The sequence below is a fragment of the Thermobia domestica genome, chromosome 2, assembly GCF_964235325.1.
Source record: "Thermobia domestica chromosome 2, izTheDome1.hap1.1, whole genome shotgun sequence".
Taxonomy (NCBI): domain Eukaryota; kingdom Metazoa; phylum Arthropoda; class Insecta; order Zygentoma; family Lepismatidae; genus Thermobia; species Thermobia domestica.
Genome location: NC_137455.1, coordinates 344,749,320 through 344,776,091, shown reverse-complemented (window position 1 = coordinate 344,776,091; position 26,772 = coordinate 344,749,320).

The following is a 26,772-nucleotide window of genomic DNA, read 5'->3' as shown; positions in this document are numbered from 1 at the left end:
ATAGCTAACAGTGACTAAACTTCCTAAAAAAAATATAGCTAAATTTATATGTAACTGGATTTAATGATAAAGTAAGTAAAATATTCTAATTTTAGTGTACTTCCTTAGAAGTATGCTGTAATGTTCTCTCTGATGTTTTGAAACCGAACACTGTTATTACTAATAATTAAAATATTTTAAGCTCGTTTCGGTCCCCCTATTAACGAAGATGATTAAAATTACTTGATTTTCTCTTTGTTGAGTTGATTTTGAGTTTAACGTCCCTTTCAGTAGCGAGGCTATATAAGACGGGACCTACCGTTCCCATTTTTACGGTAATACTGGCTGAGAAATATGGTCCCATTATTGATCTAGCAAAACACTAAAGGTACAGAATCCAAGGTCGAAACAAATCATTTAATGCATGGAAAAAACAATAGAAAGTAACACTTATGCTACTGCAAATAGAACTTTTTTTTAAAAAAAAAAAAATTCTTTCATTTCATATTTGCTATACAAAATTTTGAATTAAACAGAGATTCAATTACTGCTAAATTCAAATGGTTAGAAATCGGCAATTACGGTAAAATTGGCTAAAGTTATAACCGATAACTAAAGCGCACTTGAACTAGCTAATCAGCTTATGGAAATTAATAAATGTGTCCAAAAATTGATAAATTCGCAACACTGCTTCTATCTGCTATTCAGACCGCTGACTTTGTTCATATAGGAGCAAATTTTTTTCTTTTGGACTAATTGTTTCAATCAAATACTTGAACTAAAACTTACTGTAATATAAAATAGAAACAGTAAAGATACCTTACAAAAAATCCCAAGTTGATTGGAGCAATCAGACCAGTCAGATGTTCTAATTATACTTTAAATCATAGGCCTAATTTTAGTAGAAATGTTTCATTGGAGACTCATTCAAGACTCCCTTTCAGACTATACCTCACTAATCATATAGAATAGTACAAAAAGAAACTCTGTTTTCAAAATGCAAACTTACTGATGTAAGGATTGTGGCTAGGATTCTTATTTCAAAAAAGAAGGTGGATTGTATCGAATTCTACTAATTATATTTGTCAGGAGGTTGTTGGATAACCAAACAGGTCGTCACTGAGGACGGTGCACTTGGTCATCATTGGGGACCAATACCGGACAATTACCTTTAGTAGTGGTAGAGATCAGCATCATTACAGATAAACCCATATCACCATTCTATTCACTGACAACGAGGCATTGAGGTATTGCACATTTTTATATATGCAATTTCATTCCTATTGGGATTTATTTATTGATTGATATATTGAGTTAAGCAAAAGGAGTCCAGAAGCGAGTAAAGAGCATAAAATTTATAGGAGAAATGGATAATGCAAGTACTAACATAATGTAACCAAATTTAACCTCAGCCAAACTAATATTAGTAGAAATTTGCGAAATTCTATCATTTATTGGAAAATTATGATGGACCCCTACACTAACATAATGTAACATAAACTAACCTAACTTAACCAAAACTTACTTAAACTCATCTAAACTAACCTAATGTGAACACAAATTACCGAAATTGTCACATATTTAGAAACAATTGCTGGATCTCTTCGGCTAAACATTAGCCGATATATTTAGCATCAGGCCGGTAGCCAGCCCAAAAATTTAGGCGGGACCCGGCTGAAGTTAGGGGGGCCCGATCCAACCATATTACAGTTCATCACCATATTATAGTTCATATCTAAGCCTATCGTAAAATTTTTAGAGGGGGCCAGCAAAAATTTAGGGGAGACCGGCTCCCCTAGACCCCCCTGGATACGGGCCTGTTTAGCATACAGAAAAAGGTGATTTATATGATTAAATGATGTACAGTAACAAAACACAAGGATATATGATGTTAGTTGTCCTACAGATTGTGTTCGAGTCAAAGGAAAGAAATAACTTATAATCATTAAGGTATGAAGTTAATAATTTGTTTATTCTTCAAGGAGGGTGCGCGGTGGCTGAATGGTAGAGCGTTCACCTCCGGTGCCTGGGGTCCCTGGTTCGATCCCAGTTCTCGCCGTGTGGACTTTGTGGTGGATAAACACCGTGCTCGTGGGTTTTCTCGGGATTCTCCCGTTTCCTCCCACTTTCTTCATTTCACCATTTCACTCATCTCTCATCATCACCATCTCCTTTAGCCTAACCGGCATTAGCGTGGGACGTAAAACTTAAAGATTTCATTCCATTTTTTATTCTTCAAGGTTTAATTGCCCCAACAGTAAAATAACGTTTACAAAGTTGAAATTACAACAGCTTCTCAGAATAATTCAATTTGAGAAGAACTATTAGTTTCACACTAGTACAATCTATTAGGACAATTCTATCAAATCAATATGTCAGTAATACCGTTTATCGAACACCGATGGAAACAAATGGTAAAAATACTTTACATGAGAAATAAAATGATCAAATATATTTTTTTTAAACAGTAAACACAACAATGTTGTATTTTTGATTTAGTCTTAAGACTCATTTTGAACTTTCGATCTGATCAAGAAACACTTTATGGCATTCTTCAGAACTGCATTGAAAACTTTTAAAATATTTAAAGAGAAAAGTGCAAAAAAGTAATTTACTTCGGTAATGAACTGCTAACAATTACAATTTTTGAGCAAATGTTAAGGTTATCTTCTGTCAAATCTGTCAAAAACATTTGAGTTGCGCAGATGTGGATCTAGCCCGAGGCCGGAGGGGCCTAGGCCCCGAATTTTTTGAGTGACAAAAATAATTGATGCTATTGTTTATATATTTTTGAAAATTTATAGTAAACTCATGACCTATCATAGTCTGAGTTCGAATTGCCCGCCGCCCGTTTTTACCTTTTAGATCCGCCTCTGGAGCAGCGACAAAAAAATTACATTTCGAACCAAGAAATCTATCACTCAATAATAATAATAATAATAATAATAATAATAATAATAATAATAATAATAATAATAATAATAATAATAATAATAATAATGTCAAAAGAAATTTTTAAAAAATCGCCAATTCACCTAAGACAAGTTATACGATAGATACTTTCAACATAAGCTTGAGCAAAGCATTTTATCAGTAAATGGACTTTTAAATGTACTGGAGAATTAAATTTTAAGAATTTTTTCAAAGATTATACTGGTCACAAATTTCTTGATGAGTCTGCTTTGCGTGCGGGTTTGAAAGCCTCTCAAGTATGGAAAACTACTTGATACAACACAAACTGACATACGTGATCATTATATATCGCAAATGTGTAGACGAAACCACTGTTGATTGCAGCCCTTATATTACCAATGTTGTTGTCGGGAAATATGGATCCGGAGAACAAGAACATCGAATCTTGTTCTTTGTAAAGAACTAGAGAAAACAAATCACAACACAATTGTTTCCTTTGCTAGGCAAGCCCTAAGTATTTTTGCCCTATAGAGAACAGAGATTAAGGACCTTATGCAGAGTCGTTTTGAAGTATGATTAGCGTCATACTAAAAGCCTGACTACTGCAGGAAACATATGTTAGTCGAACTCTTTAGTATGACACTAATAACGCGTCAAAACGACTCTGCATAAGGCGCTAAAAGTTTCTACTCCTGCTTACTGAAGGTAGTGGCTGTATGTTAGAAGAAGGATAATTTCTAACAAGTTTCAATGCAAACACAAACCATATAGCTTGCATATCACATGGTTTACATCGGTTCGCAAAAGAATTAAAATAATTTCCCAGGAGTAAATGGTATAGTTTCTTCTTGCAAAAAAGTTTGTTTTTAAATCACTTAATCGAATTCAGACATTTAGACAGATGATGCTAGGAATCTTTCTCTTTCGCCAGAAAGAATAATTACTCTTTGATGCTATTCGTTGTTAACCTACACTGATCATTACAAGGAAATTAAGAACGCCATTGAAAATTCGTGAACACCGAACTCCTTTTGTATTTCCAAAGAGTGCTCTTCAGGATAGGAAAAATGTCGTTAATCTTGCATTCATGAAAACCAACTTCACTGATTTACCTTCTTCCATTGTGAACATACCCGCAAGGTTCAGGCATTTCACTATATGAAGCAATGAACATAATTGGAGCAGTTTGAAGGAAATTTGTACCAGAGACATGGGAATATCCTATGTACAGATATATGTACCGTAGGCGTTATACTCTCTTGGAAATTTTCTCAAGTTCTGAAGCAAAATCCAAGATATACAAAGATGAAAGAAGTAACATTAACTCTAGCACTTTAAGGCTATGTAGTACATGGACTTACCATAGGGAAGGAAAACAATATCATGTATGATGTATGCACCGGTAACTTCATGTAGTGTGGAGCGAACATTTTCTAGCTACAAAAGTGTTTTAAGGGACAATAGGAAATCTTTCACTGTAGATGATTTGAACATGTATATGATTCTGCATTGGGACAAATTCAAGTTAAAAATATTTTCTTCTGCGTTTAGTAGAAGCATTTCTCAATTGAACACTTCAAAAATGCAAGCTTAGATTCAAATTCTTACCTCAATTTTTTTTTAAAAAATAACTTTTTGCAATAATTTAAGTGAATAGTAACATTATCAAGGAAATTGTGCTGATCGTATGTGTGTGTATGATCGTGTACATGTTTGTAATGTCAGATAACCTGAAAATGACTAAAAAAATAAAATCATAAAAAGGGCTAAACTATTTGTCTAAAGAGGCTAAAATGATGTTCATAAAAACCCAAAATCCGTGACGTAATTTTGTGTTAGCAATAATACAGTATACCTGCAATAAAAATCAGTTTGATTTCTGTTCCCTATTACACAAATACCAATGATCTCTTGGTTACCTTAAGATCAGTCGATTAACCCTTCTTACCTGAATTCTATTTGGATAAGGCACGGTGGCTCAGTGGTACTGCTCTTACCTCCGTTGCGTGGGGTCTCTTATTCGATCACCGGCCAAGTAAATTTGTGGTGGACAACATCGTACTCGTGGGTTTTCTCGGGATACTCCCGTTTCCTCCCACTTTCTAATTCCGCCAACCTTCTATCATCATTCACTTGCTTTAATCATCGTCTTGCTTAACCTAAAACGGCATAATAGTGGGACGTTGAACTCAAAGGTTTCATTTTTTCAAAATTGGATAAGAGGGAAAAGTGCAGGGGAGGCAAAATACTCATTTGTAAGATGCATTGGCTAGTGTATATAATATAACAATTTATTCATGAAATCTTTTAATTTTTTTGATTTTTTTGTTAGTGTATAATAACAATGATCGTTTCACAGCTCCTTAACCAGCTATGAGTTTAATAAAGAATAATTGATGCTCCCACACCCCTGGCTAAGAGAGAGGGCGAAACCCTCTAGTGGCCGTTTCTTTACATCCATTGATTCCAAGTTCTCCAGCAATCAACAAATGTTTTTACTTAAATTGATGCCCATCACCTTCCAGCTCAATAAGTAAAGTACTGTTACTACCCACCACCACCAAAAAAAAAAAAAAAAAAAAAAAAAAAGGAAAGAAAAAAGAAAAAATTAAATTTTCATTGGTAACCTCAACTAGAGTCTGAATATTAAAGAGTACTCGACTTACAAGAGGTTGAAGACCGTTATCTTATTCAGATTTTCTTATATAGATTTATTTTTTCTTTAGTTCGCCCCAGGCCTGTAGCCAGCCCAAAAATGTAGGGGGGCCTGGCTGAAGTTAGTGGGGGCCCGATCCACCATATTATAGTTCATTTGCCAGCCTGCCGTGAAAATTTTAGGGGGCCGGCCCCCCTGGACACCCTGGATAAGGGCTTGGTTCGCCCTGTTATTAATTACATGTCTTTTTTATTTAATATAAATACCAATGTCAAAAATAGTCAAATCTACAAAGAAAAGAAGAAAGTTTGTAGTCTAATATTCATTATATCAAATCTAAAAGCATAAAGTACGTAGGTGAAATCTTCCTGAGTATTTCTTGTATTACTATGAGTGGAAGGCGATGGGACAGATGTTATCACTTAAGTTATATAACATTCCGCACGATATGTTATTCACGTTCTGCTACAGTTCGTGTTTGGAAACCTAAGTCTTTACTTAACAGAGCAGCCATTTTGTTCTCCTCTGATTCCGTTCATTCAGCACGTTTCAGACTCCATGCATTATAAACGAACAGCCAATAATATTGAAATATTCATAAGACACTGAATACTCCCAAATAACATTTTACGTATTCATAATCTCCCAGAGAAAAGAGAAATAATTTTCTTTTTCTCTCTCTTTTCTATTCTCAGGCGTGGGTTTTCAGTTGTTCCACTGCTTAATGGCGCGCTTACTGTGTCTTAACTTACAAATATTCTGTTCTATTAGGACGTAATTCAATTTCTTAGAGAGCAATGGTAAGGAAACTTTTGTTCTCAGCATGGAAATGAAACAGTGAGTGCGAGACTTCTATCGATAGAATCCTATTTTCGCTCGCTATTGAATTCTGATTCTTTGTTTCCATCTCTCCCCTGAATTTTCATTTTTTTTAGCGCAGTGGTGGCGTAGTCGGAAAGGTGTCTATGTATCAACCATGAGGTCTGGGTTCGATTTCCGGTGGGTAACTGCTTAAACTTTTGTTTTCCGTTCTACACTCATTCCAACGTAGCTTAGAAGCCGTAACATCGCCAGTTTTAATTTCTTGAGAGGGCAGGTGGAGGGCCAAATACACTTTTTGGGAAATAATATTCTTATACTAGCTATTATGTCCATTCCTCGCACGGATCAGATAAAATATAAATGTAAACAACCAATGGGGACTGAATTTGAACTTTAAACATTATCGGGGGTGTCACTATACATCTGAGCAACCCCGATAAATATGGATTCGATACAAATATTGGTCATTTTCTACTACTTTTACATCTACCGGTAACGCCCCCTGAGACCCCCCTGGTTCGAATTGTGAAAAAAATCGCCTCTGGCCCCCAGCCAATACCGTCAAAATATGAATGTATCACTAATATGTCATTTTCTACTATTTTTACTTAGGGGCCCCGGTAAAATCCCCTATGACACCCTGGTTCCAATTTTCAAAAAACAACGCCTCTAGCCCCCAGCTCATGGGAGCTGTATTAGGAAGTCAACGCCTGTGGGAGTATCACAATTCATCTCAGCGACAGCAAAAATTACGGATTTGACATTAATATCGGTCAACTTGGATTATTCTTATATGTCTCGGTGACCCTCTTTATTATGGCCCACGTTCCTTAGCTGGTTGAGACTAAATGTGAAAGTAAACGCCGTCTTGAGTTTCACAATATAGATCAGCGACCCCGAAAACTGTGAATTTGACATTAATATCGGTCATTTTTGATTATTTTTGCATGTCTCGGAATTCCCCTGTAACCCCCGACCCGCAGCGGAATGGGGTGATTTTGGAAGATAATACGATCGGAGATTCGCCATTGATCTCAGCGACCACAAAAGCTATGAATTTCACGCTAATATCGGTCATTTTCTACTACTTTTACATGTCTCGGTAAACGCCCGCCCCCCTGGTGCGAATTTTGAAAAAAAATCTTCGTCTTGATCTGGGTGCTGGACCAAGGTACACGTAACCAAAATTTGATAACTCTCGGTCTATTCGTCTGGTCCCCAGGCCGCACACAGACAGACAGACAGTCACACACACATACACACACACAAACTCTTTATTTTATTTATATTAGATTATTTAACCTATTATTTAAAATACTTTACAATACAAGCCGTCTAGGGGGCTGTTAGGGGACAGGCAATGTCACCGGGAGGCGCCTCCCTACTTGTCCTCCTCTAGCGTCGTCGCAGTTTAAAATTCATCCAGACTCTTGGAAACAGGTACCTGGGACAACCTGAAACAGTGGTAATTTCAATGAGTGGTCCGGAGGAAAATGTCCCCCGGAGATACAAAATTCGCTCCACGTACATTTCTCTGACGGAAATTCCGGGTTCGATTCCCGGTGGGGGCACTGTCGAAAAAGTGTAAAAAGTTTTTTTTCAGACCAGCCATCTTGAATTCACACCAGGCAAATATTAGAGTGGTACCTATCATATAGGTCCCAGGTCGCTTCCTTTCTTTAACAATCCTTTCCTCCCTTTTCCTCGGCTAATGTGAACGCCGAGGGACGTCATCCCTCCTACGTGACGGGATAGCATGGCCATAGATGCCGAAAACCCCGAAATCTAAAAATCCTAAATCCTAAATTACGAAATGAAGTCAGATTTACTTGAAGTAAATGCTTATTGATTAGATTGGAGTTTAGCGTCTTGTTGAGCAACGAAACTATATTAGACGTTGGCCTACAAGTTAACATGGGTTCCGAACAACATGAGCTCCCACTGTGAATCGAACCCTGTTTCCACTGCCAAGGTCGTCTATAGCACGGCCAACAAGAGGTGGTCTCTGACGTTTCTTACCACATGCGGTGGGACATTGCACCCCTACTTTGATACCAGTGTTACCAACCACGATCACTCTGTCTTATACCATTAATTAAATTGCCACTACAGTTGCACCAAAAAAACCTTGACACGCGAGTAATGGCAATGTCACTGCGAGCTGTCAGGGACGTTCTCTTACTGGACGCACTATAGTAAATGCCATTCCGGTATTTTTGTAGATATGGGAGAGTTCACTGACAGTCAAACTTCTCGACTCTGCTGTGTCGTATTTTCTTGTACCTTTAATGCTACTCAAACGTTTAGTTTGGCAAAGATGTAGTAGATTGTTATATGTACTAGAATTGTTGCTTTAATTTACTTAACAAACAAGTTTAAAAAGAATAGCACAACGATAAAACTCTATAATAAATCCTTATTATTCAAATAGAAAAAAGCTTTGCTGTAAATTACATTTGTCTCAAAAATAACAGCATAAAAATTATGTTATAAAGCAATACGACAATAATTTATAATGGAAAGAAGGCAGAGTTATTATCGGAGACTGTATGAAGACTAAATGATGAGAAGATTGCACCATCATTAACTCAGGTTCACATAGAACCCAAAATATGAAAGAAAAATGAATATTAACCGTTTGACTACCACTACGTATGGGTAAGTACGGCCCGTATGTAGTTGAGCCTGCATTCTTCCGCTTCCCTAGCAATATGTACGGCCGGTACGTAGCTGACTCCAATTGCTGAAGAGGAGGAATTCCTTGCGTGATAGGGCTACGAAAAGGTACGAATGATTCTGATTTGGAATGACTGAAGTCTAGAATTTTGCTATGGCGTCACTAGAGCCTGTGACCTTTGCAAGCAATGAACAAAACACGATTGTTTTGCCATCTGTTGATGAGAGTACGAACTTTTACTATTTATGAGACGTGTGCTTTTGTTCTTGTGAACTTTGTATCACAAAAGCTGCATAATATGGAGGAAGAGGGAGGCTATTGTTCATGAGATTATGTTCCGGAGGCAGAGGAGAGTACAACCAATGTGGTTGATGATTTGTTTGCGCTATTCGTTGCGTAATGCTCTCCGTTTAGAATGGTTGTGTGGTTCTGCACTCTATCTACAGAGCTGAGATTCAAAGGGTTAAATTAGCAGCAGTACAGCTGCTTAGTAATGCAGTTGCCACTGCTTTAGAGCTCCCAGACGTCCTGATTTAGAGGAAACACTCACAGAGTTACATTATCTTTTCCCAAGCAACTGAAAATGAACCGTTCTACTATTAGGCTGAAAAACAGAAATGATTAAATAATAAGCACTTCTTACCAGAGTATATACACTTGTTTATTAAAAACTAAATTGCAGTGTAACTGTTTCGACAACTTAACGTTGTCTTCATCAGACACTAACTGAAAGAGATATATTATGGCACAGATATCTCTTTCAGTTAGTGTCTGGAGAAGTCAACGTTTAGTTGTCGAAACGGTTACACTGTAATTTAGGTTTTAATAAATAAGTGTATATATTCTGGTCAGAAGTATTTATTATTTCTTTAGTGAGTTCCAGAATCATTATACATAGAGAAATGATTAATGTAAGTGAACGATTGAGAAATTGATTTTTTTTTGTGTTCTCCCACCGGGAATTGAACCCCGAGAACATGAGCTAAAATCATTTGTGTGATATTTAAAAATTCTCTAATTGATTAGTTATTGATATTCAACCAATAGCAATAAACTTTTCTCTCTTACTCACTTTTAGTGAGTGTTGACCTATTATTTACGAGCTACGAATTCTGGTATTTGATCAAAACGCAAGTCTATTACTATACTATAATTTTCTTACTGTGTACCGGTATTTTAGTCAGAAAGTATGAGGCTCCTGTATTGGTTTAAAGTTCTATCACAAGTTTTGTTTAAGTGGATTCGAAAGGAGAGGTTTATTTTGCGAAATGAATAGCATGTTTGATTAAAGTTACCACTTCAAAGAGGTAGCAAATAATATATATAAAGAGATAATATCTTGATAGCCATTAGGCATGTCAAGTTCTAGTTTTCGTCAAATACATATCTGCAACATTATTTAATTTTTTTGGAATATTTTGGAAATATGTATAAATTAGTAATTGTACGAACCCCATGGTACTCTCAAACTACACAAGAGCGTACACTTGTTTAGCACTGGAACTTTTTTGGAATTTGTTGTTAAGCTTCAGTAATTAATTTTTCGATATTGTACCATCTCGTACCACACACCCCCATGGTGTCGCTTATTTAATGGTTTCTCTCTAACCTCTAGGTATTTCGACTTGCTATTTTCGATAAACACATACTACCTGTCATATTCAAAACTTTGTTGTCATATTTTGGAAATATTTAAAAATAGGTTTCAGGAACGCCATGGAACCCCATACAAATGTGCGTTATCGTTTTAGATTTTAAGTGTGCTTGGAGTTATTGTTAGACCTTAGAAATTAATTTTTCAAAATTGTACCGCCTAGTACGCAAACCTCACACCTCTATGGTATCGCTTTTTGTTTGCCCATATTTCGGTAACCACAAGGCGCAACGAGTTGTAGTTTTCCCTAAACAGGTATCAGTAAGGTTCCAACATTTTACAGACATATGTTCAAATATGTAAAAAAGCAGAAATTAGGTATCCATGATACCTACGAACCCCATTGGGGTGCCCACTTACTTTTCGTAGTAATACATTTTGAGTTGTTGTTAAGCCTCAAAAAATATTCCTTTTTTCGAAATTCATCGTTCATTTGCCCTGGAATTTTGAGTCCCTTTTGACCAGTAGCGTACACATAAATTTATTTTGGAAGGGGTTCAAACTCAATATGAGGGTATTTTATATTAAAATTCCTAAAATTAGACTAAATTTACACGAAAGTCGAAATTTCGGGGGTCCGGACCCCCAGGACCCACCCCGTGCGTACGTCCCTGCTTTTGACACCGAGGATAGGTAAGATCTTTACTTATAGCTTATCGTGGAATACGAATTTCAAGAGCTCCCACCAGGAATCGCAACCTCATCTGCGGCCGTACACTAACCATACCCAAATGGTGCACTGGAGTTGGCAACAATCAATCATTCTAATGCAATACAGAAATAAGGGCAACCAAACAGTTGTAAGTTTAATTCTACGATCAACTAATCTCAGATCAAATTTTAAGTATATTATAGACGATACAATGTGACAAATTGATCCAAAATCCTAAACGAAGGAACAGGACGGGCTAAGCTTTTCTTTGCGGTGCTGTGAAGAAACAAATCAGTTGTAATTACATATCACTAAATTCTAAGCAAATTAATAGAAATAAATTAGCTTTGTAAACTTGCGTGCCATCAGATATGATATTAATCAATGGAAAAAAGTAAATTGTACTCAAAGAAGAGACATCTGTACTTTATCATATACAACAATATGTGGCTTCATATCAAATAATAATATGAAGAAATTTTAAGGAGCAATGATCACAGCAGAGAAACACAGAACGGGTTCAAGTATTTCATAGTATTGTCGAATAGATGGCTCTAGTATCAAATTAACTATGGTTATTAGGTATAGCAGGCGTAAAAGTGAGGATGAACGCAGGAGGATGTCGTTCTTCCACTTCCAAAAATATCCGTTGCGTCCCTCCTCTTCCTAAAAGTTACAATGGGTAAAGATAGGCACGGGGTATGGCATGACGTAAAGGGTCCCCCTATCTTTTCAGAATCGCTTTTACACCTGAAGCAGGGGCGTCAGTACCCCCTGTGCTTCAGATTTATATAGATTTTATCAATAAAATAGTACTAAGTCAGTGAAAAACGCGAAATTTTACTTATATCAAGGGGTCTTGGCCCCCCCAAGCCAAATCTGAAATGACGCTACTGCCCTGAAGTATAGTAAAATATTAGTAATACAAAATCTTGAAAAAATCCGAAATTAATTAGTTAAAATGAAGTACCGGTAAATTAATTCTAAAGCAAAAAAGAACTTAAACTATTAACGAACAATTAAAAGTGAATTTTTAAAACGGGGCAATAGGACAAAAAAGTAAAATCCCGTAAGAGCTTTTTTTTTTCTATTTCCCTGGATCACTTTTTCAGGAGTACCGTATGGTTTAAGGAAATCTTCTTTATATATTTATCTTGTCTGTCCATATACCAGGGTGCCGATTTCTCTGTAAATTTGGGGGAACCCATTCAGATGCAGAAGGTAGACTATATATATGAAGATTTTAAGACAAATTGCACTCAAATTTATGCCAAATATTGTATATTCATAAATACAATAGGTGGCCCACATGAGCTTTTGGGGGGCCCGGGTCCCTCGGCCTCTCAGGATCGGCGCCCTTGTCTGTATATGTGTATGTGTGTCTGGGAGACAACAAAATCTCAAAAACTACTTGATTGATTATCATCAATTTTGGCCAGGATGTGGAGAGGCACAAGTTAGGAATCAATTTGGTTGACAGAGGTCCATCTATTGAAGTGGTAGAAATTAACCATTTCCAGTTTAAACGTTGATTACTATGACGCAAAAACTCTTAATAGACAACGAGCAGCGTTTTCCTGCAAATCATTTAAGAGTCCAAGATTTATAGTTTCTACTAAAACCGGAAGTGCTAGAAATCAACCATTTCCATCTTTAACGTTGATCACTCAACACTATAGCGCAAAAAGTGTAACAGGCAGCGAGAAGCGATGTCCTGCAATCGATTAAGCATCCTAAGAATACATTTTATTTCCATCCCTAACTCTCTACTAAAACCGAAAGAAATACAAATCCACTACAACTACACGTTTCAGTATTTGATATACATAGAACAAACCAGTTTTAAAAGTGGATCTGAAAAGGTAGGGGAAAGCATAACGTCACGCCTTCACCCGTGCCTATCTTTGCCCATTGTAATTTTTAGGAAGTGGAGGGACGCCATAGATACGTTTTGAAAGTGGGGAAACGGCGTCCTCCAGTGTTGCCCTTCATTTTTATCCCTGAAATAAATTAAAACCGGAAGTAGTAGAAATTCACTGTAAAATTGTTTCAATATAATCTCCATGGAAAAAATCAATGAGAAAACGATATGCGTGTTTTTTTTTTTTTTTTTTATCTACTTAGCGTTTTAAGAGTAGGTAGCATCTCTCTTAAACTTCTATACAAAGCGAAAGTAAAGGAAATCAACTACTTCCAGTTTCAATTAAAATTGCTATACAGTCCAAACTGTAATAGATGGAGATAACCTATTTTCTGCAAACAACTAAACGTCCGAAGAAAATTTTTCATCTACAGTCTAATCTCTCCATTAAAACCAAGAATGCTAGAAATCAGTGGCGTATTTAGGATTTTGTTTCGGGGCGGCTACATTCTCCTCGGCGGTTCTACATACTGGGTCTATGTAGGTATATAGTTAGTATATATACTATATATAAATTTACCTCTTTCGGGGGGGGGGACTTGAGTCCGATAGCCACCCCTAAACACGCCACTGGTAGAAATCCACCAGCACTTCTGGTGTCAATATTAATTTACAAAATATCGTGCTATACAAAGCAAACTCCTTCAGGTGGTGTACATCTGACACAGCCACCTGTTTAATCGGAAGTGTAATCAATTGATTGAAAGTGTATAATTAAAGAATGAAAGCATGTAACAGCATGAAGTGTAGTTGCTCAACATTCATTCAATTATTCATTGTGCAAATGTATGTTTTGAATAAACTTACGTGTTAAATACTTGTTAAAAGGAGAAATATTAGTTTTAAATGAGCACTGCATAAACAAATCCTTAATAATTGAAGTTTTTTAAAAAATATATTTTATACTAAAAGTGAACCTACCTAGCCTACGATTTATTTTCTTATTTCTTGCGTTTGAAGAAGCGTAACATTCATTTAATGGAATAACGTTCATTGGTTACTTTCAAATTATCACTATTCCACTCAAGAGATCGTGTACATGTGTCGAAAATGGCTACAATATCATCCGAATAGTAAAATAATGTAATAAGAAGAATATTTATATTATAATGTAAGGTGGTTGCAATTACATTTTGAAACATGAAGTTAAATATAGAAAAAATATCGAAACTTTAATTCGTTACATTGAAGGTTCGAAACTCTCTAGAAAGAACTATTTTATTACACATTAAACAGGGTTGTTTTTAAGTGCAACTTCATTCCCATCTAAAGATGGGCGGGTCGCAGAAGGTAACGCCTTCTCTCGCGTCATGAGTATCTATTTACTTGTAGTTTTCATTGGAAGATGAGTAACAGGAGTTTTTTTTTTAGTTATCGATTTTTGCTGTTTGCAATACAAACTTACAAATACAAAAATAAGAAAAAATAAGAAAATGCTTAATAAAACAAGCAATAGAGCGCTGAAGTGCTTCTTGACTCTAATAGTTCAGAGAAGAAATCCTTGAAGACGGTGAATTTGCTGAACAGATTTGTGTCGGATTTCAACTTTGACATGTAGGTGTGTATCATGTGTACTATGTTGTTCATGTTTATATCCTTCAGGAGTTGAAGAAGTTCTTTAATAGTTTAGATGATGTCTTCACAGGATGAGTTATCATCAGGAGACATCTTCGGTGTTGAAGCTGCGATAATGCGTGATATTGTAGGCTCAGGTCTTGAAGTGGATGTAACAGTAATGTCTTGAAGAGGTGCTGAATGAGAGATTGTGCTTGCTAGTGTTGTTTTCCTTTTTGCTTGTGGAATTTGTTGTATTTGCGGACATCTGGAATAATTAGCAGAATGAGTGCCTTTACAGTTCACACATTTCGCTGGTATGTCTATGGTCTTCTTTCCTCAATGGTATGTCCAATGAGAGCCAGCACATTTAACGTACTGAGGCAGAGCTTGGCAAATTGCCTAGGAATGACCAAATCTTTATCATTTGAAGCATTGCAAGTAATGTTTCTTTTGTAATGATTCTATGCGAACTTTTATGTGTAGCAATAAGTCTTCTTTGAAGATTTTGGTAGCTTGTAGCGTCTTCTTCAATGTGATCAAGAATTGTGGGATGGGGACTTTCCCTTTCTCGCCTTCACGATTTTGTGAAACGAAGATTATTGGGTAATCCTTCTCCTTGAGTGCTCTTGTGATTGTCTTCAAAGCTGGTATCGAATGGAAGGTAGCGAATAACTGATTTGGTGGTATCAGTTTTGTTCTTGATTTCGGTGCTATATTGTAGTTGGTGGTGAGAACAAATGTTTTGCACAACCCTGTAATCGTCCTGAAACTCACCCTTAATTTTTGTGTAACCTTTCATGAATAGTAAATCAACTTCTTTGCTGAAATATTTAGTTATTAATTGTTGTAACTCATATCCCTGGATAGAAGGGCTATCATTTATATGTATATCCAAGTTTTCTACCTTCCCAAGTTCAGTGTTTGGACTGGAAGCTTTTTCTGTCATCCGTGATTTTTGACAGGACCTCATAAATATTTGATGTTGGTATAGAAGCAGGTGTCTATGATGATCTCAAGTTTCTTCTTTATTTCGGTGGCATATTGCGGTTGGTGTGATTTCGTTGCGTTAAAAATGGAAGAAGCCTAATTTCGCGCATTTGAACATTTAGCTATAAAAAGCGTTAATTATAGCAACATTTTACTGTAGTATTGTAAGAACTCGTTAATTTTAGATTTTGCAAATATGTTATTAGTAGTGAAATAGCTTGAAACATAAAACCTTTTTTTACAGTTCATAGCACCAATTTGTAACAGTTTTTACTTTGCTTTTCCAATAATCCCACCTGCACAATTCAATAAAAAACAAATATGTGCAATCTGTACCTTTTGCTGTCCAGACAGCCGCTTGTCCACCTGAATTGTCTGAGACCAAACACAAGAGCATATCCAGAGAAACAGTGGCGTATCCACAGAGTATATCCACGGTCGGTACAACCATCTCTTACACGAAGGACTACAGCTTTTCCTTCCAAGTTCAGTTCCTTTTGCGATACATACAACGATATGTTCGTTTTCCAACTAACACAAATTCTCTACAAATGGTAGACATATTGAAGTCATTGAAAGGTTATCACTGACGTAAGCTATATACGATAGATGTTATAACGTTCACATTCTACGTGACAGAAGTAAAGGAACGCTTCCTCTACTATTCAAAATTACAGTTTGTGTATTTTATTCTTTTAATTTTGTGCATAATTATAATCTGGTATAAACAGAAAAGTATATGCAAGAATTAATGCATTAGTAGCGATAAAATTTAATATTTTACCGTTCCTGAAAGAGTTGCCACCGATTATGTTGTATTTGTGACTTTTACATCGCATGATTATTGCCCTTTAAACTAAAGGACACTATGAGAAATCTACGGTAAAAACACAACACAAGAACAACCCACGCAACCTTTACTTGATTCGAAGCAGTGATGATGGATATTTCCTGTGATCGCGAAACTAATAGGCTATCTTATTTCAGTCTGGAAATTCTGCTAAATAGTTTTGAAGGAGTATGTTTAGTACAAGGGTTCCAGAAGCACGCAAAAAAACACAAAATTTACAGGAGAAATCAATGATGCAAGTACTTAGATGTAACATAACGTAATCAAATCTAACCTAAGCTAACCTGAACTAACCTAAACTAACCTAATATTAGTAGAAATAAGCGAAATTCTATGACTTTTTGGAAAATTATGCAGGACTCCTACAATAATATAACATAAACTAACCTAACCTAACCTAAACTAAATTAAACTAACCGAATGTGAACAGAAATTACCAAAATTGTAACATTTTTTTAGAGAAAAGAGCTGGACCCCTTCTGCCAAACATACGCCCTTTTGAAGCTTTTAGTTAAAATATCTAGCTGCTATTCATTCCAATGTAATCTTGGTGACGCGTGTGTATTTGAATTTTTATATACTTTCTGTGGTTTCTTTCTGAACATAAAAGAAAGGCCTCCATTTATTTAATTATCATATTTATTCTTATATGAATTTTGCTTCATTTGTTATTCGGTCAGGAATAGAGTAGAAATTCAAGAGTTTTCTGATCATTATTACTTAGAGAAAAAGAACTTGAATATAAATAGATAAGGACAAGATCATACGTAAGCCTCATGCTCCCTGCATTAACTCCATGTAAAACAAAATTGATGACATTTGGCTTTCGTAGTTACAACATAATTCAGCAGATAGCAGCGTATCTGCAAATATAAAGAAAGAAAATTACTGAAACTCAATGCAAAGTTTTGCAAAGAAACAGTGCCAGATTAATTATTGTTATTGGTGTACTTAATACAAGGAAGATCTTGCACTACTTTCTCTCAGTTTACTGTGAACGTTTATTATGGCTCTAACTCTTACTAGGGATGATTCCATACTGGGACCATGCACCTGGAGAAAACCTATATATCGTCTGAAAGTTCGTGCCATGAGAAGTAAGAATCCGTTTTCAAATCACGGACAAACCCGCAGTCTGACTCTGGGGCCAGTTTGTTCTTTCTTTATTCTTCTCGCTTCCTTCCACTTCCTAATAATCTTTCTTTTTTTCTCTTTCTAAACCTTTAGCCCCTTCCCAATCTATCCCATGTCCCGTTTCTTTCACATGTTTATAAATAGCATTATTTTCTCTTCTCATTCGCATATCATCTTTATGTTGTTTTAATCTGTCCATGAGCCTTTTTCCTGTCTCCCCTATGTATTTCATGTCATACTCACTACATTTCACTTCATAGATAACTCCTTCTTCTTCTTCCTCTATATTGCTTTCCCTCCTTTTCTTTTTCTTCCTTATACACCTCAACAACGTTTCTCCTCCTTTTCTATATGTCTTAATACCTCCTTCTCTTAATAACTTCTTTAGCACTTCCGTCTTTTCTCCTATGATCTGAATTCCATACCACTTCTTATTTTATTCCTCTTCTTTCTTTTTTATAATTTCTTCTTTTCTCTTTCCCTTTATCTGTTCTATTCTATATCCATTACTTTTAAGTTGTTTATAGAAATTTTCCAAATCCTTCTTCCTTCCTTCTTCTTCACTATTGGTGTTCTCTATCCTCCTTTCCATGTTCCTAATGAAGTTCTTCTTACAAGGGACATCACCCAATTGTCCGGCTCCGATTTCAATGAAATTTTTCTAGCTGATAGAGGACATAAATGTATTATTTGTGATGACAGAAATTTTTGCCATGATGCATGTTTTCTATTTTTTATAATTTTTAAGATTTGTGATGTGGTTATTAGAGATTACTGCAGAAGTCCCTTACTAACCTTTGTAAACGGAGCGTTAATGAAAGAACACCATGTAGATACATATGAGGCCTAGGGGGAAGTTGTATGGTAGGTATGACCTTGATGGCAGCCATCTTGAAATCCGCCATTTTGAATTAAGGTCAAAATTTTTTAAATAGGAATAGGGTAATATGATACATAATTTCGGGCTAGAATTTAATCAGGAAGACAATGGTGAAGTTAGTTTTGAGATACACCCATTTGGGGAAAAGTTACAGGCATTTAATTGTTCACTTACAACGTGCGAAAGTCCCTTACCTCCGCTTCTAACCCGCGTATTAATGATAATAAGTGGATAAAAGCTTTGGTAATACATATTATGCCTAGAGGGAAGTGATACGGTGAGGATATCCTTGACGGCAGCCATCTTTAAATCCGCCATATTGAATTAAAGTGAAGTTTGAAAAATGGAAACATGCGGTGAAAATTAGGAGTGTTGGCCAATTTGAAAGATCGAATAATGGACGTTTGGTGCACATTAGAAGCAGTTCTAAATTCACACTGGTTAATTATAGAACAAAAATAAGCATACCATTGGCTTTTTGGGAAAATTTGCTATTAAAATGAGGTGTTACATGCTATGGTTTCCATTTTTCAAACTTCACTTTAATTCAATATGGCGGATTTAAAGATGGCTACCATCAAGGTCATACCTACCATACAACTTCCCCCTAGGCCTTATATGTATCTACATGGTTGTTCTTTCATTAACGCTCCGTTTACAAAGGTTAGTAAGGGACTTCTGCAGTAATCTCTAATAACCACATCACAAATCTTAAAAATTATAAAAAATAGAAAACATGCACCATGGCAAAAATTTCTGTCATCACAAATAATACATTTATGTCCTCTATCAGCTAGAAAAATTTCATTGAAATCGGAGCCGGACAATTGGGTGATGTATCTTGTTAGTTGCTTTGTCTACATCACTTCTCCAGTGGCAATAAATACCTGACCCACACATTTTTTGATACCAACTGGTAATTACTTTCTCATCTTGCTTCTCTATCTTCATATCCATAAAATTGATAGATTTGTTTTCTATCCATATATATCTATCCATAAAATTCATATTTATGAAATTAGGTCCTTGAAACTGTAACAAAAAAAAACGTATGGTTATTAAATAATTCATTTTGTTCTGGTCAGAACTGTGTTTTAAAAGTTTTGTTTTGAAAACAAAAAATGTGCGGATATTACGTCAGAACTTTCTGTTGTTAAACAATGATTCAATATGCGTCAACGTATTATCATTATTATTACTCATTGCTCAACATCGAAATCATTAACAGATTTGGTTAATAAAATTTGGTAAATTGTACTTTAGCCTAGGACCAGACCAAATGCCATCCCCTGAGATAATTCCCATTTGTTAAAATGTCTTCTCCGAAATTTGATTCAGAAATTTTGAGAGGAACCACATAATACTTCATCTTGAATTAATAAAAGAATTTTCCTAAATTCATATATGGAAAATTGGTTAGAAAAATTAGGAAGGAGTATCTTGGGTCAAGTACATCAGAAATATTTAACTTTTCAAACACATAAGCGTATCTCATAATACTTCATCTACAATAATTAAAATCAAAAGAAGTGCCTTCCGAATTAACGTTTGCATAATATTGTTCTTAAATTATAGAGAGATGCCTGGATCAGACGTTCATGCAGGATACAAACTCTAATGAAATTACTGTATTCATCGTAAGACAATAAGATCTAAAATGATTTAACTAAGTAAAAAAAACAATACTTTCATAAAAATAATTAGCAATTTTAATTTTAAAAGTTTCAATGTATCCCTCTCAAAATTTTAAAGAGAGTACCAATGTAGTTATGTCTTAACTAGAATGACCCCTTTACTTATCCATAGAAAAACATAATACAATAAATTTCCACCGAAGTAGGTCAATAACTTTCAAATTTTGAATTTTTGGCAACTTTCTACCTAAGGGAACAAGCAGAACTAATCAATGTGTCCATGTCTTGTGAAAGAAAATGACCTTTACTCATCCATATATTCATATAACATATAAATCCTCATCAAGAAAGAAGACAAAATAGGTGGAAAAACTCCCTTTGATTTTTTTTTTTTTTTTTTTGCAATTTTTCACCCATCAAAGGGTCAAAGGGGTCCTACCACACTGCGAGACACATACCATGGTCCTATACTACTATACCAAATATTTAATTTTGGAAATTTCCGATATTTTAGAAGTGGTCCTATAAACCTCTTCCAAAATTTGAGGAGGGTTATTCCAACGTCCTCTTTGCTAAAATTTGGAGGGTGGATCGAAGCATCTTTGAATCACAGCAAAGTAACTAGGTTAGTTGTCGCCCGGGGCAAGAACTCGATTAGCGTCCCCCTGACCAACGAAACCAAAATGTTCCCTCAAATATTTGCACATTTCTCGCGCTCTCTCAATCCGGCGCCCGGGGCACAAGTCCTGTTTGCCCCCTAGTTACGTCACTGCTGAATCATGGTTTCTTAACCAAGACCCAGAGGCACTAAGATTAGTTTAAGTGGTGCGCACACTATTTAAACTGTACACTACTACTCCTTATGATGGTCTGAAAAGAAAATTTGAAGTTAAGCTTTTACAAATTCATGAAAAGAATACCAGAATATTGTAATTTCTCTCAATTTCCGCGATATTTTATTGTCCACCGTTTTAGGCAAAACGAAGATTAGGCAAAACATTTTTTCTTATTTCGCCAAAATTAGCACAAATCGTATCATTTATCTGTCATAACTTTATGATATAATCTCTTAGACAAAATGAGGATTAGGCGAAATGATGCAAGATCCCCCAGGATTCTTTTAAACCTAGCTTTGCAGTCGTACTTATACAAAAAGAATAAAGATTTAAAACAAGAAAAAAAAAGAACAAACCATACAACTATATTATAGTAGTACATGATTATTGTCTCAGTATGTGATGTGTGTGTGTGTGTGTGTGATGAGTGTGTATCTGTGTATGTGTCCAGCATACACGTAGCTACGTTACAAACTCCATACATTGTGTGATATATTCATCTTGAAAGAGAAATTATGCCCTCACTCTTTGCTTTGCTTTGCACTTCATATTTTTTAACGTGGCAGCAACGATGCGCGACAACTGCCATGTTCTTAACAACTTTTCTTTATGTAATGAAGATTTATATGACAACACTCACTAAAAACGAAACAACACAGGAAAAAAAGGAGAGACCTGATGCAGATGGTGGAAAGCTCAAGTCAGGTTGCGGAATATATACATAACTGCAGTGTGAGTAGTTTAATAAATGGATAAAAGAAACTATGTTCAAATTGCGGTCTGTCTATATAAAAGATGGTAACACTAACATATGCAAGATATTCATAGTATTTTATTGACAATGTAACAAACAATAGAGTCTTTTTAAGAAAAAATAAAGCCTCCAAACTCTCATTCACAACTTCTGTTCAGAAATTAAATTAAATCTAGCACATTTGAAACTTCTTTCAAGAGTACGCCTATTTATCTGATTTTCCTATGTACTACAAAAATACTAAATGGATTGAAATAAATATCTTCAATTTCACGTCAAACTATCATGCACTTTAGACTAGAGATGGTCATTTTTCCTAACTCTCACCTTACCTTATATTCATCCTCAAATAACATTCATACCCTCATCCTCTTATATTAACTCAACTTTCTTAGTTTCACCCTCACTTGCCCTTACCCTCACTTATTGATTCCCTCACTCTCTCACATTCCCTCAACCTTTTAACGCTTAGTCACTCACCCTCAACCTCAAATAATATTCATGTCCTCACCCTCTCACATTTACTCAGCTCCCATACATTCACACTCACTCACTCTCAACCTCAAATATTATTCATGCCCTCACCCTTTTACATTCACTCAACTCCCATACATTCACACTTACTTGCTCTCATCCTCAAATAATATTCATGCCCTCACCCTCTCACATTCACTCAACTCCCATGTATTCACACTCACTCACTCTCAACCTCAAATAATATTCATGCTCTCACCCTCTCACATTCACTCAACTCCCATACATTCACACTCACTCACTCTTAACCTCAAATAATATAAATATTCATACCCTCGCCCTTTCACATTCACTCAACTCCAATACATTCACACTCACTCACTCTCAACCTGAAATAATATTCATGCCCTCACCCTTTTACATTCACTCAACTCCCATACATTCCCGGAGCATACATTTCCGTGATCATACATAACAACTGGTTCGGTCGACTGAGTCCAGTGAATCTACTGAATGACACCTACCTACCTATGAATGACCTGCAAAATCCTTACAGCTATTTTAAGTAACCCACAATATTCATCCTCCAGTAAAGTTTCTTTATTTTGGAAGTGGGAAGAAAATTCAGGAACATTCAATGTAAAAATCTTATGAAAATCTTACGTTTAAAAATTAGTCTAGATATGTAGAACAACATGGTCTCTACGGGTGTACATATATCGGAAAGAACAGACAGACAGACATCCAGAATTGCTTTACAGGTGTGTAGGAACTAAGAAGTGTGTAAATCCCTTGACAATTTGATTTTTTTCATAATAAACATACTTGCTTTTCTTCTTCCGTCTCTCGAAAATGATCAAGAATACACCTCAGCATTTTGAAAGTAATTACAATGTAGAAGTTACGATAATCAAACCACAGTGTGCAAATTTAAATTGATACAAGTAAATATTTATTACATAAAATGTTTTAGTACATTATAGGAATTGCCGCATTAGAAGTAATATATTTTGTTTCGAAATATAGTCATTGTTTAAGTTGGCCAATTATCTTACCCGGTCACTTTTTAGCAGAATTGATAGTGGTGATGGTGATGTAAATGTGTTCAATTGAGACCCAATTTTTGGTATCATAACTGTAAAGGTTAAAGAAAAAAATGAATCTAAACCGCTTTCATGAAGAGCCACTGATATTTTTGCTATATTCAAAGGTTGTCTTCCCGCATATTTCAGAACTTTCAAAACATAAGAAATGAATAACAACACCTACTCTTCTTCATATACCTAGTATATTATTATTCCAGGGATACATATTGGGGGTAAGAGCGCCATTTTATAAATAAAACCACCAAATTTGTTTAGTGATGTAAATAGATAAACTGTGAAAACGCCTTTAATAGAGAAACACTTTTAGTTTTTGTAATAAATATTTTGTCAAACAAAATGAAGGTAAATACATACCAATAAATCAACATAGCTATATTTTAGAAATACAATAGGCACTGATTAATTGAACACTGCTCTAAAACACGCATGAACAATAAATTTGTAAATAAAAAGCTTCAAAAAAACTTGAATTGTTTAAACTGCACTATATCAATTGCGCTTAGCTTCTAAAAGTTTTTCAGCAATAAATGGGTAGCAGGACGAAAAACTCCTATGTTACCTTACCACATAGATCTATATGTTAATTGCTTTACTGGCTTTATAGGCGGTGGACAAACACCGTGTGCGTGGGTTTTCTCGGGGTTCTTCCGTTTCCTCCCACTTTCTTCATTCCACCATTTCATTCATTACTCATCATCACCGTCTCCTTTAGCCTAACCGGCATAACCATGGGACGTAAAACTCGAAAATTTCATTTCATTTTTACTGGCTTTATAGGCCTACATATTGTGGCATAAAAACCAGAGGAACGTAACTCCATTTTCGTAGGTTAACAGGCGAGAGGACAAAAATATTATTTTCCTAGAAAGATGTATTTTTGATAAGATGATAATTGAGCTACATTACAACAGATGATCGACAAAGAGAACAGATGGCGTTACGTTAAAGTTAGACCAAGTGGACTTTTCAAAATTATGTCCAAACATGAAGAAAACAAAAACTGCATTTTTGGAGTTACGTTTCTCTAGTTCTCATGCAACGATATGTTTTGAAAAGTGATTATACTCTTTATCTCTTCTCTGCCAATAGCAACTGTATGAATGTATAATACAAAACTGATATACAGAAGATTTGTTAAAAAATATTTATTATGTATTATTTCGCAGACCGCCTATTATAAGAGCGCACTGTACGCTTCACAGATTCTTTACCAACAGTCATATGTGATTCACTATACAGAACTGGTATACAGAAGACCAAAATGTGATGTTTCGTAGGGAGCACTGTACCCTTCACTGGTTCTTTATCCACAGTAACAACTTGTATTTATTGTACAGAACTGTGCCATACAGAAGAATAAAGAAAAAACGTTTATCTTTGATGTGCTTTCGCAAGGGCGCCTTACGTAAAGGGCGCACTGTACCTTAACGGGTTCTTTACTAACAGTAACAGTACGTATTCATTGTACAAAATTGTGCTATACAGAAGAATAAATAAAACCGTTTACCTTTGATGTGCTTTCGCAAGGGCGCCATATGTAAAGAGCGCACTGTACTTATCATGGGTTCTTTACCAATAACAATTGAAAGAATTTATTATTTTAATATATATATATATATATATATCTTTATTTATAATGTGATGTTTCGAAAGGACTATAACGAAATACTTTGGATAGATTAATAATTACCTGCACCTTAGGCAGAAAGTGCTTATACACAAGCACTATACCTAATATAATGTTAATGTAAAAATAACAAAAGAAGAATGTTTTTAATATATGTAAAAAAATATATATTATGGGATAGTATTATGTCATTAGTTGCTATGCAATTGTTTATGGATACCTAATCATCATGTCTGTGTGCATGACAGTTTGAATGAAAATATATTATAAAGTGTATCAACTAATAAACCATTTAGTACCGTTCATCAACTTTATAATTCTGATCGAAAAGGTGAGAATAATAGTATATAAAATTATTAAAGATAATTTTACATGCAAATGATTACTACCACTCAAGATTTATATATCCTCGATCGAACCAGGTTGACGACTACCCTTGGTGAGTCGTTATAAAAATTTTGGTGCCGAAACCCGGGAATTGCTGTAAATTCATATCCCGAAAGCAAAGTAAGGGTGAATTTACTTTTGTAATAAAGTTAATGAATACAAATTTCACAAAACTGAGAAGTGGTAGAATAATTATAAGAAAAATGAACGGTGAGGCAATAGGAAATGAATCCAATGAGGGTGATAACGGTGAACATAGTGTAGCACCAGGAATGACATTCGAAGAACGAATCTTGCTAACCTTACAGCGGCAAGAACAATGTCGAAAGGACGATTTTGAAGCCATGAAACAAAATTTGGTCGAATTAAAGCAGACGATAGAACAGAAGATAGAACAGAAGTCTGAAGAATCTAACAAGCAATACGAGGAATTAAGTAGACGAATGGAACAGAAGTCAGATGAAACGAAACAGTCAATTGTCCAGACGATGAATCACATCTCCTCGCAGTTCGAGGAAAAGTTAAAAAGAATATCTGAGGATTGTCAGGATAAGCACAACCACCAAATCCAAGAAATCAGTGATGTAAAAAAGGATTTAGAAGTAACAGAATCTTCTGTTCAACAACAAAAGATCCAGGTCATCAATAATTCTAACAACATACGTGCAAATACGCAATTGATAGCTATTCTACAGGAAGAAATTAGGACGCTACAGGTTAAGGACAACACATACCACAATAATATGGGTAGTGAGCGCTTGGAGTTTCCCCACTCACCAGAGATGATTTCGCTTTCACCTGTGTCTGATGAAGATATTATCTTGGAAGAAATTCATCCGAAGAGTACAGATGGGCGGAAAAGGGATGGTGCAACGACACATCACGGCATAGATAGGAATTGTCACCCAATAAGTACACGGAATGATAAAAGAAAGGTAAAGTTAAGTGTTAAGATGAGTGAAATACGGGCTATGAGTAAATTCAGTGGTAAATGTAATTAGAACGCTACTTCTTTCCTGGAAAAATTTCAGGACGAATGCAATATAATGAGTATAGATAGATCACAATATATGAAATTAATCCCTCATGTATTACTCCCACCATGTTCTTTATGGTTTAAAGCAGTACGCGATCACATCAATACATATGAGGAATTCAAAGCGGCATTGATCGCGAATTATGAAAATGATTTTTACTTGCAAATCGAGATGCCACCATTAGAAATCAACATTTCAATCCTCGGTTGCACAAATCTGTTGTAGAGTTTGTTGT